We start from the raw sequence: 20,807 nt of genomic DNA, 5'->3' as shown, positions 1-20,807 counted from the left end.
TCTCTCAGTCCTTCAAGGTCATTGCACAGCTAAGTTCCATGGTCATAAATTATTGTGATTCACTATGATATTAAATAACAAGTGAATAGTGCTATAAAGTATGGTTCCTTGTTATACCTGCTATTCTCAGAACAGATTGTACTGCTGTATTTCACTTACTGGTGTTCCTGACTTACACTTATTCAGTTTAAACAAACAAACTGCAGGATAAGTTATACTCATGATGCAATGTTGAAATTTAAGCCTTTTCAACTAATTTCCTTTTGAAAGCATGCACATCCTTAGAGCACTTCCAGAGAGTATCTCCTGATAAAATACCATAGTTGCAAATTCTGTTCTAAACCATACAGAAGGAATTTTAACTATATGCACAGATGTTATAAGGGAAAAGAAGAAAATGAAAAAATGAAAAATGACTCTGATTTCAGAAGAGTCTTTACTAAAATATAATAGTAATATACTATTATTGATATTAATATATAATAAACTATAGTTTTAGCTGTGGGAGGGTAAGTCAAGCAGACATTTGCCAAGTGTTCAGAACAAGGCACAGTGGAAACTAGTCATCTGTGCTGCTTTATACCTGGCTCTCAATGCCTCATTGAGAAGAAGTATTTGGAGCAAGGAATTTCAGCCTGGAAAAGGATGAAAGGAATATCACTGCCTAGTTTGTCATTCTAGAACAAAACACTGACCTTAGCAGAGAGTGTGGGAGGAACCTGTTAGCAAATGCCAGTCTGCTGCTGGCTGGTAGATAAACCAAGTAAACAAATGATCTTGGTTTTGGAGCTATCTAGCTATCCCCATCCTTCCTCACAATCACCTGAAATGATCAGATCAATCAGTCTAATGGCAAGGCCCGTCCTGGTTCCTCCCATCATTCTATGCAACTATAAAAAGTAATAAATTAGTGGATGGCCACGAAAACCTCTGTGGTGGTGATTTTCTGTTATGCATTCCAGAAATTACTTTGATGGCATATAAATTGCATGGTATCTTTATCTTCAGGTGAATTAAACAGTTTCAAAGATGAAAGGCAACATGGTGAAGTAAAGATGTGTCCTTGAATATTGTGCAGCATAACTCTTAATACTGACAAAAGTAGACAGTTCATCTGTAATTTGATACCTAGTTCACTTAACTGGAGCAATTCCGTCTCAGGTTTTGTTGAGAGTCAATGGATCTAAATTAAAAAGAGAGAAAAGAAAAAAAAAAGAGCTTGAGAATATTCACAGGTAAATTGAGACGGAGAAGCTTCTATTATTTCTTCATGCAAATACTTGCATTCTTCTATGCTAAAATCTTCCTATTTCTCTGAATTATACTTTGGCTGTCGAAACAGAAAGGATAATGGCTGCTTAATTTCCACTATTGTGTAACTGGAATAGAATCAACTGGTTACAAAGTCACTTTTGCTTCACAGAAAATGACAGCATTAGGGCACTTTAGTCCTAAAAGACTTACAGCCACACTTCTAAACAGTTTTACAATTATTGTGAATTATGTCCCTTTTCCTCATTTCTAATATGCACACATGAAAATAGCAGTAAATTGTTCATATGTTTCGCTTCAAGCAATTGTTCTACCAGTAGTTTAATTCAAATTAAATTGTGCATATTACTGCATTTAAAATACAATGTACTTAATTTGCTTAAGTTTGTTTCATTAAATATATATTCACCTTAGCAAAACTTATTTGAAACTAAATAGGAAATTGTTGGGAGATGCACTTAATTGGGCTTTAGTATTCTTTCTTCATCACAAAATAAACCATTTTCCCAATGAAAATTATGGTCCTAAAGCTACAGAACATTTATTTGGAAGAAAAATGATAAGGAATACTCAGGATACTTTCTTTTCTATGAGAACTAGTACCATAGGTACCAATCCATTAGGAAAAGATTATTATCATTATCATTATCATATTAGAACACAGTAGCCTGCAATTACTGCAGGTTCAAACCCGGCCCAAGGTTGACAGCCTTCCACCCTTTATAAGGTAGGACCCAGATTGTTGGGGGGGCAATAAGTTGACTTTGTAAAAAATATACAAATAGAACGAGACTATTGCCTTATACACTGTAAGCCGCCCTGAGTCTTCGGAGAAGGGCGGGATATAAATGTAAACAAAAAAAATATCATTCAATAAAGAAAAATATTTGTAGTTCAGAGTTAAAATGAGGGGTCCTTGAAGCTTTCTGACCTTAGTTCTTTTCTTGCAGATATTTCACTACCTAAACTAGGTAACCTTACTATTATCAATATAATCAGTATATAACCCTCATTATTATCATCATCATCATCATCATCATCATCACCACACACACACACACGCACACACACACAGGTACTAAGATCCTGTATTTCAGCGGCACACTGGGTCAACTATACGGTGTTATATACAAAGAATGCAAATGTAAATATATACATGTATTCAGGCTCCCATTTTAAATGTCCTAACTAAGGAGTAGGTCTCATTGAAATCAAGGTGATACTCTCAGAAAATATTATGTTAATAATTGCAAAATTTGATTCTAAACTGTTTTGTGTTATGCAATACAAAATATATTTCAATTCAGGATATTCAATTCATCAAAACAATTGACTATAGAAAGACATGTGGAAATAAAATTGATGAGTTTTTTAATTGTGGGGAGTAATAGGATATGGAGATACTTTTAAAATTCAGTCCTACAGCTTCTGTAGGTATGACAAAAGGTAGGTGTAAAAAAGATGTGGAGGTGGGTTCTATACACATAACAAGACAGATTACTGTATCTAAATGTATCCTAGTCAGTACATAGAAACAGAATCACATATATCACACACATGATGATATTGTTTGCATTGAGCATATGATAAGGAACATGTAAGATATCCTCTTTTAATAAACTGTCCAAGCATGATTTCAGCAATGTTGGAGAAAGTGTGGAACGGTTATTTCAAATGTCATTCAAATCATGCGCTCAAAGAAGTGCAAGCATAATGAAGTGGCTGCACTTTACTTCCTATACAATTGTTCTACTGTTCCCAAACCACTGCTTCCCAGAATAAATATAGTGCCAGAAAGAGTAGAGTCTGAATTTGGGGGGGGGAAATCATGTCAATACACCATGCTGTAATTGTTGCTTCAGTTCAGGATCATTTCCGGACTATGGGAGTAAAGAAACCTGGACCTGATAAATACCATTAATGGCTTATTTGATCAAAAGAATACATAATTCAGTGTTTCATGCACAGTGTTCATTTAAATCACCAAAATTAAATATGTATTAAAATATGAAACGTTGATGCTGACTTAAAAATGAATTATTTTATTACAAACTATTTCCCTATCTTTCCAACTCTAAGAATGAAGCAATAAAGAAACAGTGCAAACATAAAAGGCAACAAAACAAATACTCCATTTTCCAATAATCGTTAGCAGTTCTAGTCCTATAATGATTCTATTCTGATGGCTCATCTTAGTTGATGATTTTTCACAATGTATTTCATGGCTTCCATCCCTACATGAGACTTTATTACTATCACATAGGAATAAAAAGCCATAAAACACTAGAGTGAATTTATCTTGATCAGATGCCATACTGATTTTCTTCACATGATTTCACAATCATTTCCAAACTAACTGAGAATTTCATGCTACATTATTCAACATTTCAAAACTATATTGCAGTTGTTTAAAAAGCACTCTGTCACAAATTAACAGCAATTTAGGCTTCAGAGAGATTGCTAACTGAACAGATAGGGGGACAGTCACCACACACAACCACTGAATTCACTGAATAGACAGGACACCACAAAAAATAGCACTAGAACAGACATACAAAAGACAAAACAACTACAAACATATCCTTGGAAACTTGTAAGCATCCTCAATTTTTCCTCTTTAGTTTCCTTAAATGGACACTGCAACTCAATGGAACATTTGAGTCAGAGGGTGCTACTCAGACAACAATCTTATAGATACACTAAAGAGGCTTTTCTAATGTGGAGCTCTCCAAAGGTCTTTTGTCTGTGGCTTCCAAATTGCCAGTCAGTATAACCAATGGTCTTGCTGGCTCAAATTTCACACACTTGGAATCAAAAAAGCTGAACTAAAGCACTTCTGATTTACACAGAGGTGATAATGCTGAGATGAAAATATATTACTTTCAAACATACTACATGGCACCTTCATCTGTATCCAAATCCATGAAAATTCTAGCACCTACCTATCCTGCTAGACAATAAAGAAATAAAGCTGTTGTTTTCAAAATCAAGCTATGACTTCATAAATTCTGAAATAAAGTACTTCAAAGAATCAATGTGTTTTTCCTGCTAATAGTCCAATGACATACTGTAGGTCTCTATGTTCATTGAAAAGAAACGGTCTTACGTTCAATAACTTTGGAGATAATTTTCTTCCTGCCTTTCTATACAGCATGTGCTAAAGAATATCTAAAATGCTTCAAAGAGTCTATATTACTTTAAATAAAATTCAGAACTGATACTAACCTTAGCAAAATAATTTTGTTGTTAATAATTACAATGGAAAATCTACTCCATTTTATTGTTTTCTTACTCTTCTCTGGCTGCCTATCAAATCTACTTCTTGTCTAGCATAATATGATTAATACAAGTGAGAACAGGAAATTCATAAATGAAAGGTAGTGCATAAATAAATTAAATTATCATGCATAAAACATGCAAATGATTTAAAGACTGCATATGAAACCTTATTTCATTTTCATTCAACTGCATTTTGGCAGTCACTGATTAGGTCCAGATTAATGCACTCCCAAAAATGTTCATATGTTTTAAATATGGACAAAGACTTCATCTTTCTGTATATTATTTTATTTTTTGGGGGATGCTAATAACAAACTACAAACTTACTGTACTCAATGCTAGATGCTAGACGCTCTCCAAGGTTCTTGCCATTTTGCTCTCCAAAATAGAATAGAATAGAATAGAATTTTATTGGCCAAGTGTGATTGGACACACAGGAATTTGTTTTGGTGCAAAAAATTGCTGTTTACAATTCTATTATGTTTTAAAAGCAGAAGTTCTTTAGCAACTGCTGAATTACTAATCTAGCAGATCAATGGCATTAGATATAAGGAACTACTGTGTAGTTTACATAAGGGAAGGCCCATATTTTTTTTATCCTTGTTTTATAGGATAAAGGTTAAAAAAAGGTAAAGATTTCTCCCATCTAGTCATCTCTTACTCCAGGGGGCAGTGCTCATCTCTTAGCTAAGGGAGCCAGTGTTGTCTGAAGATGCTTCTGTGGTCATATGGAACGCTGCTACCTTCCCACCAATATGGTACTTATTTATCTAATTGCATTTTCATGCTTTCCAAACTGCTAGGTGGGCAGGAGCTAGATGAGGAACATTTATTCCCGATAAACCAATTATTTATAATATTGGATTATTGGATTATCATTGTTCTTTTAATGTTCTAAAATGTTATTTTTATTTCATTTTAAGCACCGTATGTAGTTTATGAAAGTTAGCCCACTGTTAGATCTATGTTGGTGATACTATTTTTTTTAAATTATCAATCATATTTTACAATACAACGTCATAAGATTCATAAAAAATGTCAGGAAATAAATCTAATTTAAGTATTTATAAATTCATGAACTTCAGTACAGAGACTTAAGCTCATTTTAAACATTTTCATGGAAATCAGCAGGAAAAAGAACTGCCCAGTGTTCTCATTCCAGCTTGGGTTTCCTTCTTCTAAAGATTAATCCTAGGTTGGCATGGTGATATTACATGGCTTAGATAGATTCAATAAACTTTTTTTTTTTACTTTGGCAAGAGAAGGAAAAGAGATAACTTTTGTGAGTTTTGTACTTCAGTTCAGCCAAACAAAATTCCGATCCAAAAGTTGGATTTAACCAATTCAATTGTTTTATTCTTGGGATCATTTGAGAAATATAGCCCTGGGTTAAAGTTTTATTTCAATACTTTTACGCTGCAATGTCAGCCTTTTATAAGGGTAGGAAGGAAATTATTTCTCTTAACTGCAGCCTGAAATGAAAAGGAGGACACAAAAACCTATAGGACATTAACCATAAAAAGCAGCTTTATTTATTTATTTACTAAGGACGAATAGGCTGCATATTTCACAAAAAATAAAAGTAATATCTTCCAAATAGGATGTCAAAAAGCTTGCTCTGATTATGTAGACAAAAATAAAGCATTTGTGGGGGGGGGGATCAGTGCAATTTTCTGGCTTCACTGAAAACTGATTTAATATATTGTCAGATATGTCATTTACATGTCCTTACTACACATGTGTTAAAGATTAAAATTCCGTCTCAAAGCTCAACTTATATATGCACTTGTGTATTTCACTTGTTTTAGGGAAACTTGAAGCTAGAATATAAGTCTAAGTCTCCTTTTGAAAAATGTAGTCTGTAAACGACACAAACATTACCACAAAGAAGCAAAGACATGTACAAAGACAGATACACACAGGCACACACATTTATTAAGTCTCTCACTCTGAGAACCTTCTGAGGGCTACTTGTGCACATTTGCATATATTAAATTAGTTGCCATAAAACAACATAAGGATGATATCTCCCTGTCAACACAGTGACAAATGTTCTGACAGCCTTTTAGTCTAGAAATATGCTGGTGTAAATATGCTTAAATTCTTAGCTCCTAAAAAAGAAAGCTATTGTCGGATTTCAATGCCACAAGTAACCTCTAAGAATATTCACCTTGTGAGACCATTTCTGAACCAGATCTTTGACACTTTACAGATCTATGTGCCTTTTTTTCATTTTCTGCTTTGTGGGTAATTCTTTCATCATACTTGAGCCTGGCAATTTCTTCAAAGCTTCTTTTTAGGTGTGGCAGAGTCTGGAGTGGATCTTTTGTTTCAGGAATATATTGCTGAAGCTGTCAGAGAGAGAGAAAAAATCTGTGATAAAGTGAACTTTCTAAGTCTGTATGTAAACATATTTTAGACCATTATATATTGCTGATGGATGAAGCAGCCTGTTTACCTTGGAAATAATAGTCTTTTCTTCTTCAAATCATCATTCAGACCTGAATGTCATCCAGAAGTGATTTCTGCCTTCTTCAACTTATCCAGCATCTGGGGCCATGAGATAACTCTCATGGCACACTGGCTCTTTTACTGACTCCTTCATTATTAGCCTCCTAGTGAGCGAGACAGAATACAATGAATGTAATAACCATACTTCACACAACAGGCCTTCTCTCGCTTTTAAATTGAAAATCCCCTTATTACAAAACAAGGGGTGTTCTTTTTCTTCTACCTTTAGATAGGTCTGCCACATTCATAGGATTTTACAAAAACGCAGCTGCTGTTTAAACTAGAGAGAAATTGCATCCGCTAGACAGTAATTCTTCTTAGCCTGAATTGTACTGTTTTCTAAGTAGTTGGTCAGGGATTGTCTCTCTCCTAATGTATGTTCTGTTCTCTGTTAGTGTATTGGTGTGTGGGAAAAACAGAAATATACACATATTTTGAATTCAGCATATCAATGGATTTGGCTATCCTTGTGTTTTACATAATAAATGACTGTGGAAATTGAGAAGATATCAGAAAGTGCAAGTAATGAATAATCCTTCAAAAATTTTGAGGGTTTTAAAAAAAATCTTTCTCTCTGTGTGTATATGGAGATTATAAACACTACAAGGACATTTCAAATGATGAATGCATTTCTTAGCTGGAGCATATAATGATCATAATGAATACAAGAACTGGAGCAAAATCAGACTGCTTACTATAGCAGTATCCTAAAATATTTTCTTAACTCAAATTCAGACTATTGTTTGTCTTTCTGCTTGTTCTAATGAGAGTAAACTGTTTCTTACAATGGGTTTGTTGCCTGCATCTTTCAGTGCATCATTGTAAACAGATACATAGCAAAAGACAATAAGATGCAATACTGTAACTATAGATATTACTTAGAAAAAGCTTGCATTTTTTAAAGAAAATTTTCTGAGTATTGTTTGTAAACAGTATGCTTCTTTAGGTTCTGTATGCTAATATTAGGTGGCATCTCTAGCTTTCTAACTGAAGGTATGTATTCACTGTAATAACAGTGCTAATAGGATGCTGAAGTAGGATGCTGGTTTATTTTTCTGGCTGCAAGATGCTGTAGCGGACTATATCATAAATGCTAATTCCATACGGAGTTTCTTAATAACATCATACTTGGAGAAATGGCAAAATGTTTGACTTTACATATTTGCAAATTGTACATAAACAAAACCTTGTGCCACTGTCTGAACAAATGACATTGTTTTCTACTGAAGTGGCAAAAAAATAGAATTCATTTTTTATAATCCTGGTTTATAAGATTATAATGTGAATCTAGTTAAATGTAGCTTAGTCAATAAAACATAATTTAAGTTGTTTTGTACTGTAGACCAATGGCTCAGACGTTAAAAACATTAAGCTTATCATCTGAAAAGCTGACAGCCCAGGATTCAAGACTTGAATACATGCGATGGGGTGAACTCCGGTCCTTGCTCCAGCTCCTACTCACCTAGCAGTTTGAAAGCATGCAAATGCGAGTAGATAAATAGGTACCATTTTGGTGGGAAGGAAACAGGATTCCATGCGCATCAGCATATAGTCATGCTGGCCATATGACTACAGAAGTGTTTTCAGACAATGCTGGCTCCCTTGGCTAAGAGATGGAGATAAGCACTGCCCCTTAGAGTCAGAAACAACTGGACAGGGGAAATCTTTACCTAAGATGTATTGCACTTTTTATATCTAAAATCTTTATTCTTTTTTTGTTAGGATTGCTGTGGACTGTATAGCACTTTTTTAAATTTAATGTAACACTCAAAATGACACCGTTGTTACAAATAACCTCTGATAACCTGTTCAGATGTATCTGTAGTCCAGAAATCTTTTAAATATAATTGCAAAGGACTGAACCCTGGAGCCTATATGAACTATGTTTTCTACGATTGAACAATAGATGTTCCCCAGATATGATGGTACAAAACTATGATTACCATTCTAACTCACAATACACAGAAATCATTAGGTTTAAGGAAGAGGTTTTTCTCAGGCTATCTCTTAACATACTATTTCACACACTGGTAGATGAAAGTATGACTGGTTACCTCTGAATACAAAGTCTGGATTTGAAGTCCTCAAAAAGGGACCATGAGTTTCAATGAACTCAGCAGCCCCATCTTAGTTCTCTGTGGGAACCCTACACTGTCTTTTTTTTATTTTTCAAAAACACGTTTAATTAAAATAAATAAATAGGAAGCTATAATAATGTAAAGAAAAGTCATATCTCAAGTATAATATTTATTTCCAAGGATGCCTCTGGGCCAAAAATTGTGAAAGTTGCAGCCTCGTCTTTTTGGAATTAAGTCTATTTTAAGTCTAAGTTCCAAGATAGACTCCAGGCACTAGGCTACAACTTCAACAGTGTCCTGTCACTTGGCAGCCCAAGGTCAAGATGTTTACTGATGATAGCTGACTCCAAATTGAGGAATGATCTCATCCAGCATTTTCATGTAGATGTTAAGAAGGAGGAAGAATATGGAATCTTGCAGCACCCCACAACTGCAATTTCTCCCCACTGTCAACACTACTGAAACTGGCCACAGATTAAGACCACCACCACAAAGTGGGACCTCCTACTTCCAATCTCTGAAACTGGTCTAAAGATTACTGTGGCTGTCAGTATTGAAAGCAATTGAAAAAATGAGCACCAGGATGAATGTATCATTACAGTACCATCTAATTCCAGCTTCATTACAGATCACGAACAAGCATGGCCAATACTGTCTCCATACTAAATCCTGGCCTGAAACCCAGATAAATCTTTTAACTAAAATAATCTGCTTTGTAAAGGGATATTTGGAATGAAAGCCTGACTATCTTCTTTATAATCTCCCCTAATAAGGGAAATCTGGAGTTTGGACAATAATTGTTCAGGGCTATTGGGTCCAGGAAAAGAAATATCACAGCCTCTCTGAAAACCAAAGGGATCACCTTCTCACTTAAGGAAACCAACACCACCACACAGACCCAATCATAGGTCATTCCCCAGGTGGCTTTCATCATCCAGGACAGAGTTGATCTAACAGGCCCTTGGGCCAACAGGCTAAACAGACCTAGCCACTTCCTTAGGAGTCACAAATAATTCCCAAGATCTTGCTTCAGGCCACTCATTTAGACTTGAAAGTCTAAATTGCACACAAATCTGAGCAGCCTTCATCTCACAAATAGTAAGAATATTCCTCACAGAAGATCTGCTACCTGTCCCTTCCCAACAGGATTTGGGTTACTTTTAATAATGCCAGAAGCTGTTAGCAGGTGCAATACAGTCATAACATTAAACAACAATAACATTATTACTGTGATGTAATACCTAATATAGGTTCTTATTTGTACTCAGTTGGATTAATTTTTTATCTTTCTTCAATAGTACTCCAGATGTGTCTTCCTACACTTCATCTCCCAGAGGCTTCAGAAGTCCAAGATTTCTGCTGGGATTGATGGAGAAGGCTCAATATGCATGGGGCAATCCAATTAAAGGTCATCTCTACCTGTCTGTTACAGGTTGTATCTAAGGCCTCAGCTGAAATGTCCCCTGGACCCTTTGGGATAACTCCATGTTTCTTCTACATTGCAGATGGGTTCATCGTTTGTCTGGGCTGGACCCTTAGGGTAGTGATAAACAAAAAACAATTGGAAAGTGATCTGTCCACAGCAAAGGATTGCTACAAATGCTCTCCAAAACCAGATCATTCTCAATTGTCTTATAAGAGCACAAAAGTGCCTACCGTTCCTCTCCTATTGTTCCTTTTATTATATCTAATTAATATAGCTAATGCATATTCTTTACTTATATATATATATATATATATATATGTTTTCTGAGGTTTTCGCGGGTGTTTGTATGTAGGTCTTTGGTTATTCGGGTTTTCTCCCGCGGGAGAAAACCCAAATAACCAAAGACCTACATATATATATATATATATATTTAATTTTTTTTTTTTTTTTTTTTTTTTTTTGTTCAAAAAGTTTTTATTAGTCAAAAAAGGTTTATACAAATACATATCAGGTATGGTAAATTTTCATTTTCTTATCTAAAATAAAATTTTACTCAAATTTTTAACACATACAACAGCCATAAGGCAAGCAGGTGACACAGTAGCAAAGTTTGCAAATTTTAAATACGTAATAAAGAAGAGTCAAGAATAAACAGAATATCGTACAAAGAGAATAAGGAAAACCAACACAATCCCAAATATCTTTATCACTTCCTAGTTTTGGATCTCAGAACTCTGGGTTCAGCCTGACCCAACTCCAGGGCCGCAACAGCGGCAGCCGCTTCAGCCCCATGATCTATAACCTCCCCTTCTTCAATTCCTGGGTCATCTGATTCCAGGAAGGCTTTGTGTTCCTCCACATAGGCCGTAGCCTCCATAATTGTACTGATTTTTTCGTAATGCCCTCCCGGAAAATCATCAATCCCTCTGGCATCAGCCATCTGAAGCCCACTCCTTCTGGTACAATTTGCTTGACAAAAATAATATTTCTTTCTTTTTCACGTACCTGTCTGGGAATCTGCCTCAGAATGGCTATCTCCCTGCCCCTGTAAATCAGTGCCCCACTCCTATGTTTTCTAAAATTTCATCTCGTCTCTCTTCTCACAAATTTGACATGAACCTCTCTGGGAACTGCATGCGTGCGTGCATATTGCGAATTAACTCTATAAACTCGATCCACATCCCAATTCATGAAATCAACACTTCTCCCAAGAAATTCTCCCAACAATTTAGTCACAACATCTCTCAAGTTTTCTTGGTCCACTTCTTCCAAATTTTGAAACCTAAGAAAATAAGACATTTTATCCATCTGTGGTCAAGCACAGCATTGCCTGTCGTCTCCTCTCTTTTCTGCACTGCCGCATTTCACCCTCAGACCTTCCACTTTCTGCTTGTTTTCTGCTGAGACTTGTTGAGTATCCTTTAAATCCTTTTGGATAGTCACAATTTCTTCTCTTATTTCCGTTTGGCCTCTTTGCAAATCATCCAGTTTCTTGTCCATATTGGATAACTTTTCCAGAATTCTCTCCATCTCTCCAGCAGTTGGTCTCTGACCTTTTGCCATTTGAAAAAAAGAATCAAAATCCTCAGGCAAGCACAGTATCCTTGTAATTTCCTCCGGATCCACCAGGGGCACTCACAGGAACAACGAGTCCAGAGTACAGTTAGTCAACCAGGAAACCGAAGGAAGTGATGTCATCAAAATTCTCATAGTGAAGGCGGAAGCTGGGCGCCACCACTGTTCCCCAGAAGGAGGGGCCTCAAACCTTCCCTCCTAAATTTCTCCATCACCTCTTCTCTCCAGAGCTCCACAAAACCGGTAATCTTCTTATTTTAAGTTCTCCTCTCTCCAAAATAACTCGTGCTCCTTCCAACCGCAGGGGAGAAAACCCCCGCACTCCGGGCACTCCACTCACGTTTACCGATATTCCCTTCCCTTCTCCTCCTCAATTCTTCTCCGTGCCCTGTTCACCACCAGGCTGCTGCAGTTATAAATCCAATGCCCCGGTGTCACCGGGCACAGCGGCCCAGGCGACGACCAAAATAATGGCCGCGGCCTATGGCCTCCGAACCCCGCCAAGCCTAGGACGCGCCAGCATCGGTCCCCACAGTCCTGTATGTCGGCTGGGAGACCCCTGGCGAGCCGTCCGTACGGCAGGTGTCCTTTTCGGAACACCTGGCCCCTGAGGGCCTCGGCGGCGGCCGGATTCGGGCGCTGGAGGCAGGAGAAACCTTCCAGACGTCCGTTGCCACTGGATACCGGAAGTCGTCTCTATATATATTTAATTTTATTTAATATATTTTATTTATTTAATTTAATTTAATTTATTTAATTTTGTCATAACAGTATACATAAACATTGTCATAAGTAAAAAACATATCATGAATATATATATATATATATATATATATATATATATATATATACATATATATATATATATTCATGATATGTTTTTTACTTATGACAATGTTTATGTATACTGTTATGACAAAATTAAATAAATAAAAAATAAATAAACATGAAATTAAAAAAATAATAATATAGGTCTAACTTTGAACTTCCCAATATGCATTGGGCCAACAATGACTTGGGCCAGATTCATAATTGCCATAGAGGCCACAAATCATAGTACTTTTATGATACTGATTTGTTATTATCATTTGAAAATTGTCACAGATTGGCTTGTTAGAAGGGCTAAGATATAAGCTTGACAATTCTATAAAGAAAAGAAGCATCACCATGTATTTTATCTATAAATCACTGTACTGTAATTGAATCAGACACTTCCTGTTTATTTTTGAAAAATATTAATATTCAATAGGAAGTCTTAAAGGTTATTTATACAAGGAAAGTTTACTTTTTTTGCAGGGCAAGAGAAGAATAACTTCAATTAATATGGTGACATTTGCACCCTCAGTACCTCAAAATGTGAACGACATTGCCTATTGGAAAAGTGAGGAAAAAACGCTGTATCTTACCTGATACCGTCTTACATATCTTATTAATAAAACAAAGAAAGTTGTACAATGAACTTACACTATGAGCCCATCATTGGGAACATAATATCTGTCTTTCTGAATTCTTCAATTTGGATCCAGTTTTCGATCACATGCAGTAACTATATGTAAAAACTCTACAGCTGAATGAAGATCCCATTTGCATTAAACACTGCAAATATATTGTTATCCCGGCCCAAAACCTGCAAGCACATATACATTATGCTCTGAATATCAGCCAGTTCTCAAGATGCCCTCACCAGCAAGAATTTTAGCCCACATGCCTAGGAAGACCCTTCTTTTTCTTTAGCTGGAATTGTTAATATCAAGCTCTCTTGATCAATAGGTTCACTGGTAACTGCATATGAACATAATAAGTGGCAGAGTCATGCCATAACAGAAATGACGGCTTATTATTTTAATAGGCTACAACTGTTGGACAAATCCTGTATCACACTTGCTTACTGATCTTAGCAACCTTGGTATTAAGTGAGGCTAGACTTATTTTGTGTTGATCTATCTCTGCATAATCCATATATAGCAGAGTTTCAGCCTACCAATAATCCATTTTCTTCCAAAATTACAAATGTCACAAATTCAGTTATACTTATACTGTTTCTTTGTTATGCATTTTTCATGATTTAAAGTTTAATGAAATACTGAATGAAATTTACATTTTAAGAGAATCCTGGATTTTCTCATTTCCAATCCTTTAAGAACAGCTGTTACACTGGAAACAATGTACAAAACAACGTCTGGCTTGTGTTATGATTTCATAGCTAGGACTGCAATAGCACAGTGAAGTTGGAATTGCAAAAGTTATGAATGAAGAGATACACTGAATTGAAATCTTTGAAATACTTGACAGGATTGTAGCTATTTTTATGGCCAATATATTATTGGTGCTTCAATTTCAAAGATAGGGATGGAAGAGTTGGTTGTTCTGCTTTTGTCTGACTTATTTTGTCAACTACAAAATCCGCCACATTGTTTCTACATCTGTTTAAAATATTCTGCAAGATCACAGAAATATCTACATTCATTTTCCTGCATTTTTCCATAATAAAATGCATTTACATATACAATGTACACATTTTTATCTGCATTCCATATAACATACATTTTTATGTTTATTATGTTCTGTGTTTAAACATTCAAAAAGTAAATATTTGACAATGAATTTGCATTTTAGTTTCTCATGCAAAGCCCAAAATAATTCCTTCAAAACAATTCATATCTTATCCATTCCTAGACAGAATTAAACTGATGTGATTGAAAATAAAACAGTGCTAATGAGATATGTCTTATCAACTATGAGAAGTAGGTTGAATTCTAGTTTCATAAAGCAGAAATTAATACAAAACGATTCTAAAGTAGTATGAGTAATTTCATATATACTGTATGTTTGATACTTATATTGAAACTGCCTTTTTCTCATAAAAAATCAGTGCTTCTGAATGTTTGAGAAATGAAGATTCTGCCATTCCTTTCATATAAGATACGATATAAGATATATGCAGACACATGATTTTTTCCTCCAAAAATATAAACATGGATTCCAAGAGTCCAGATTACATTATAGTTGTGTACAACTAGAAGCCACAGATTAGATGTACAATAAATATCAATCTAACTCAGAAGATTTAAGAAAATTTGTGTCAGCACTGAATTGGATAAGCATCCAAACAAGCATTGGTTATATATTTGGATGAGTATCTAAAGGGTTATTTTTTTCATTGATCTCTTTTCTTACACTGAGATTCAAAAATATTTACTATGTAGAATAAAAAGAACTATATTGTCTTTTAAGTCTACATTGAATTTCTGTAGTTCTATTTAGTAAATTGTATTTAATTTCATTTTTCTTACAAAAAGAAGAAATTTGACTAACATCCATTTGTGTGTCTCGTTTTGGTGATTCACTTACCCATTGAAGCATTGTGTCAATTACATTTGAACTCCCAAAATAGTAATTAAAGAAAAATAAATGTAACATACATAACTTTAAACTCCTCTTATTCCCTCTCCCCTTTCTTAATTTTCTGGAAAGTGTAAATGGAAAACTACAGAATGAAAGGAATTATATAAAATGAAAGAAAGCAAGTGAAGCATAAATCATGCAGGCTGGTGAAAGCTATGGTATAAGGTGAAGATGAAATCTAAAAGCATTTAGATTCAACAAGCGTTTCTGCACCCCAAACAAAAGCATACCATCATAATTTCCCATGCTAAAATAATTTTTAGGGGAGTGGAATAAATAGTGGAAGGTTCATAGTTGAAGCTTTCAGACCAGCAAAATCTGAGAGGCGTAAAGAAACAAAAACAGACACACACACCAAAATTAGATGCATGGATTGCGGTATGAAAAAGGCACCAAGGCTATAAAGAAAAAAAAAAAGAAAAGATTTTCAGTGAGCTAAAATTGAAACCTACCAGCAGGAGAAAAAGATTAAACTGTATTACCTCTAGTCACTGAGAAGTTCCCCAGACAGTTTGGATGTAATTTGAAAAGATCGGGCGGGGGGAGGGGGGACCTTTTTCTGCATTACAGCTATATGGTTTAAGGGTGTGCATTCTGAGGTGGCAGCCCTAATCACTTTTATTGACTTGCTATTGAAAGATAGAGATGAGACATGGCAGATAGATAAAATACCTCATGCTGTATTTTTTCAGATGCTTCATAATTTCGTTGAAAATACTGTGAATATTAAAGATTATTTTAAAATACAAATGACATATACCCAATGATATAAGTTTAAGATTAAGATATAAGTAAAATTCACGTGTATAACTGTTTCTCTGTATGAAATTTTAAAATAAATGGGATGGACCTTTGAATTTTAAAAATAGAAACCTGGTATTTTCTGATTCATTTACATATGTCACTGTTTTTAACATAGCCACTTTCATTAATATATTCTATGTAATAAGTATACTTGACCTTTTTAAAGGAAAAGTATTTTAATTTATACATGATTCTAGTTCAATAAATCCAGTGGCATATATTCAATATAGAAGTATTATGTTTACATATAATTTAAACGAAGTAAGATTTAGTACACATAAATTGCATTACCCAGCTAAGCCTTGATGAAGATTAATTAATATAAGATTTTCTTTCACTAAGAAGACATTTGTCTTGCAATTGTAACACAAAATCAGTATTCACGGTTTAATTGTTCCAAGATATTTTAATAGACTTTATAAAGTAAGGTTCTGACTTCATCTGCTGCATTGTTATGAAATGTGACTAAAAGGTCACTAATCATTTTTCATATGAATATGGAAAAGATTTCAGGTTTTCAGATTTCAGGTCTTAAATCTTAAATAAAATAACAACAAAGAAAAAAAAGAATTAGGCTTGCTTTCAAAACAATAAACTGCATGTATGTGTACATGCATTCATATTCATTTTATTATAATGAAAATTTAAACAAGCATCCCATCCAGTTGTCCAACAAAATATCACATTATGTCAGAGGTGAAATGCTCCTGGTTTGGACCGGATCACCCGATCCGGTAGCAATGGCGGTGGGTGGTTTGGAGAACCAGTAGCAAAAATCCCTCCCGTCCACAAGCCCAGCTGAGCCGCACGATCATCAGAGGTTATTGTTGTTTTTACTTTTAAAAGCATTTTTTCTTCAGCCGAAAAAATGCTTTTAAAAGTAAAAAAAAAAAGGCTTTGATGATCCTGCGGCTCACCTGGGATCATCAGAGTCTTTTAAAAGCAATTTTTCAGCCGAAGAGGTTGTAGAAAAAATGCTTTTAAAAGGCTCCTCTGACAATCCCAGCTGAGTTGCCTGATCATCAGAGGCTTGTCTTTTCTTTTAAAGGCAAAAAAAATGCTTTTAAAAGAAAAGAAAAGCCTCTGACGATCAGTCAACTTAGCTGGGATCGTCAGAGGAGCCTTTTAAAACCACTTTTTTACAACCTCTTTAGCCAGAGGTTGTAGAAAAAATGCTTTTAAAAGTAAAAAAAAAAGTTGGCCACGCACACCCAGTCACATTCCTCCCAAGCCATGCCCACAGAACTGGTAGTAACAAATTTTACATTTCACCACTGGATTATGTATATGTTGTATAGTATCCACAATAAATTTTTATGCAGATTTCATCAATCATGCTATTGTCTCTAGCTATTGTTTTCAGATAACATACTCAATACAGTTTATTGGGAACATGTTTGAAAGCATATTATGGATCCATCACATGATTCACCAGGAACCAATGCTGTTTATTTAAAATTTGTTTTGGTGTTGTCAAATCACCTGTCAGAAACATTAATCTGATGCTATCCTAGTCTCTGAGAGGACATAAGAACCATACAATAAACCTTACCTAAACCAGTGGTATCTCTTGGTAAGCTCTACAGAGCTACAGAGAAGAGTAACCACAGGCAATTATGGACATGACTGTTGAGTCATCCTTTAATTTAAAACTCACCTTTCATTTGAGTATGCAATGCAGTTTACATAAGAGTGTCCCTTCTTAATCAGCATAACAGCAAATCCTGTGTGGGACAGACTGAGTTGGAAATTGGAATAGAAGGGGCGTTGGTCTTACCTGAGATGCACCTTCTCATTGGGTGGAGACAGCAGCCAGGAATGGGTTGTACTCCATCTGTTCAGTTGAAGGACTGAGTCTGTCAAAGTTGCAAGTCCCGCCCTTGTTGCTAGGATCTCCAGCTTTTGGCGAAGACCAAGAAGCAGACTCAATGTGTTGGAAGAAAAGTTGCCCTGCCTAAAGAAGATCAGACCTAAGGGTGGGGCTGGCTGCTGTCTCCACCAAATGAGAAGGTGCGTCTCAGGTAAGACCAATGCCCCTTCTCCATAGTGGTGGAGACAGCAGCCAAGAATGGGACATACCAAAGCTGACTGTCTCTGAAATTATGGGCAGGCCCCAGTCTGGTCAGAAAATTTGTCTAACTTACAGTATAATGTTTAATAAATGACAAAGGCTAAGTCCAAGTAGCCGCCCTGCAGATTTCCATCAGGGACGGTCCACGCTGCTGATGTGGCCACACTGTGGGTCGAATGTGCTATCACACGTGCGGGCTTTGCTAGAGAACACAGTTCATACTCTTTGACAATAGTTTACAAAGCCATCTGCCAATGGTGGAAGGCGTGACTCTGCAACTTAAAGAAGCTGGGATAAAGGATATAAACAACAACTCCGTCTTCCTCAAATCAACAGTCCGTTTAAGATATTTACGGAGGGCCCACTGATCATCCAAAGTATGCCAACGCCTTTCTAAGGAGTGAGCACAGTTAGGACAGAAATTGTGTAGGATCAGTTCCTGCATCCTGTGAAAGGGTGTGTTGATCTTTGGAATGAAAGTGGGGTCGAGGCGAAACACCATGCGATCAGTGTGAAACACCAGAGGTCACTTCGCAGTGAGAGGGTGGCAATCTCCAAAATTCACCTGGCAGAGATAAATGCCACCAAAAAGGCAACTTTACAGGACAAAAGACAGAGGCTGGCAGTCTGTAAGGGCTTATATGGAGCCCCCATTAGAGATCTCAGCACAATAGACAGATCCCAGGTAGGATACCTGTGTACCACGGGGGGACATAAATTAGTGGCACCCTTCAGGAATCTCTGTATGGTGGGATGCTGAGATAACGAAGTAAGGGACCCACAAGTCAGGACAGATGAGAGAGCTGTCACCTGCCTCCGAATGGTGTTAGGCAATAGCCCACTATCTAGTCCATCCTGGAGAAATTCCAGGATCTGGTCTATCAAGGTCTGGAGGGGGAGATACCTGCATGGTCACACCAAGTACAAGTGGCGGAATAAATACGCTCCATGGAAGGCCTCCAAGAAGCCTGAATAGTCCTGATGACTCTGGAAGAGGAGTTGTCCCCACTCAGAGCACGCTGCTCAAGTGCCAGGCGGTCAGTTGGAGCTAGTGTGGGTCCGGGTGGACCAACGCCCCTTGGCTGAGCGAAGCAACACCCTGAGGGATCCTCCAGGGTGAAGCCACCAACAATGTCTTGAGGTCGGTGAACCAAGGCCTCCTGAGCCAATGAGGCACGAGAAGTAGGACCTCTGCCCATTCCTCCAGAATCTTTTGCACCATCCTCGGAAGGAGGGGAAGAGGAGGAAACATGTAAAGGAGCCCCTGTGGCCATGGGCTGAGGAAAGTGTCTACCCCTCTGCCCTTGTAGTTGGAAATCGTGCATAAAAATGTGGGAGTTGCGCATTCTCTGGAGTAGCAAACAAATCTACTCCGGGAGGCCAAAAAGGTCTGTCAGGTCCCGGAAGATGGACAGGTGAGGGCACCACTGCATGTGGTCGATGACTGTCCAGCTGAGCCAGTCCACCTGCATGTTGGACATCCCAGAGATGTGCTCCACTGGCAAGGAGCACAGATGACGCTCTGTCCAGAGGCCTAGCCTATTGGCCTCCAACATGAGATCTGGTGCCCCCCTCGCAGTTTATGTGCGACTTCATGGCCACATTTGTCCATGAACAACCATTGAAAATGCAGGAAGGCTAAATAAACTACTCGCAGCTCCAGCCAATTGATGTTTCATTGTAGGTCGCAGCCCTACCATCTGCCTTGAGCCACCTGTGACTGGAGATGCACCCCCCCAACCGAAGAGGCTGGCATCCGTCGTCAGCACCAGATGATGAGGCTCGTGGAACAGCCGCCCCTTCAATATGGCAAGAGACCTCCACCAGTTGAGAGATCTGGTGACGCTGAGGGGAACTTGGATCCTGGCTGGCAAATTGCCTCTGCCCACCTTCTGAAAGGGCAAAAGAAACCATTGAAGGTCTCTTGCATGAAGGCGTGCCCACGGGGTGATATGAATGGCTGACACCATTTTGCCTAGGAGCTTTGACAGCAGCACCAAGGAAACTCTACGGTCTTTCTGAACTCTACCAACTAGCTCTCTGAGGCTGGCCTGCCACTCCTGAGACAAGTATACCTTACCTTCTAGCGAATCTATCACTACCCTAAAATGGAGGAAGCGAGTCGAAGGGGTTAAGTGGCTTTTCTCCATGTTAATAGAGAAGCCATGACGTTTGAGGCAATGAATAGTTACTTGGAGATCCTCTATGGAAAGTTGCCTAGAAGAGGACTGAATTAAAATGTCATCCCAGTAACATTGGACACAGATAGGTATGGCTCTAAGGTGGGCCGCCAAAGCAGCTAATACCTTAGTAAAGGTACAGGGTGCAGAAGAAAGCCCAAAGGGTAACGCTCGATACTGGTAATGAATAGTGGCTTAATAAATTC

General features: G+C 37.1%; 1 long non-coding RNA gene across 1 annotated transcript in view; it reads right to left on the bottom strand.

Moving 5' to 3' along the window:
* Positions 1-272: 272 nt before the first annotated feature.
* LOC131202275 (uncharacterized) overlaps positions 273-20,807 on the bottom strand; it is a 46,814-nt gene continuing 26,279 nt past the window's right edge. Inside the window, exons 2-4 of the long non-coding RNA XR_009156118.1 lie at positions 7,010-7,166; positions 6,722-6,902; positions 273-1,183 (exon numbers count right to left, since the gene is read on the bottom strand). This is a non-coding gene — a long non-coding RNA (uncharacterized LOC131202275). The remainder of the gene's footprint in view (positions 1,184-6,721; positions 6,903-7,009; positions 7,167-20,807) is intronic.

The sequence above is a fragment of the Ahaetulla prasina genome, chromosome 7 (genome assembly GCF_028640845.1).
Source record: "Ahaetulla prasina isolate Xishuangbanna chromosome 7, ASM2864084v1, whole genome shotgun sequence".
NCBI classification, from domain to species: domain Eukaryota; kingdom Metazoa; phylum Chordata; class Lepidosauria; order Squamata; family Colubridae; genus Ahaetulla; species Ahaetulla prasina.
Note: the sequence above shows the minus strand (reverse complement) of the source record. Positions and strands in the feature narration are given on the sequence as shown.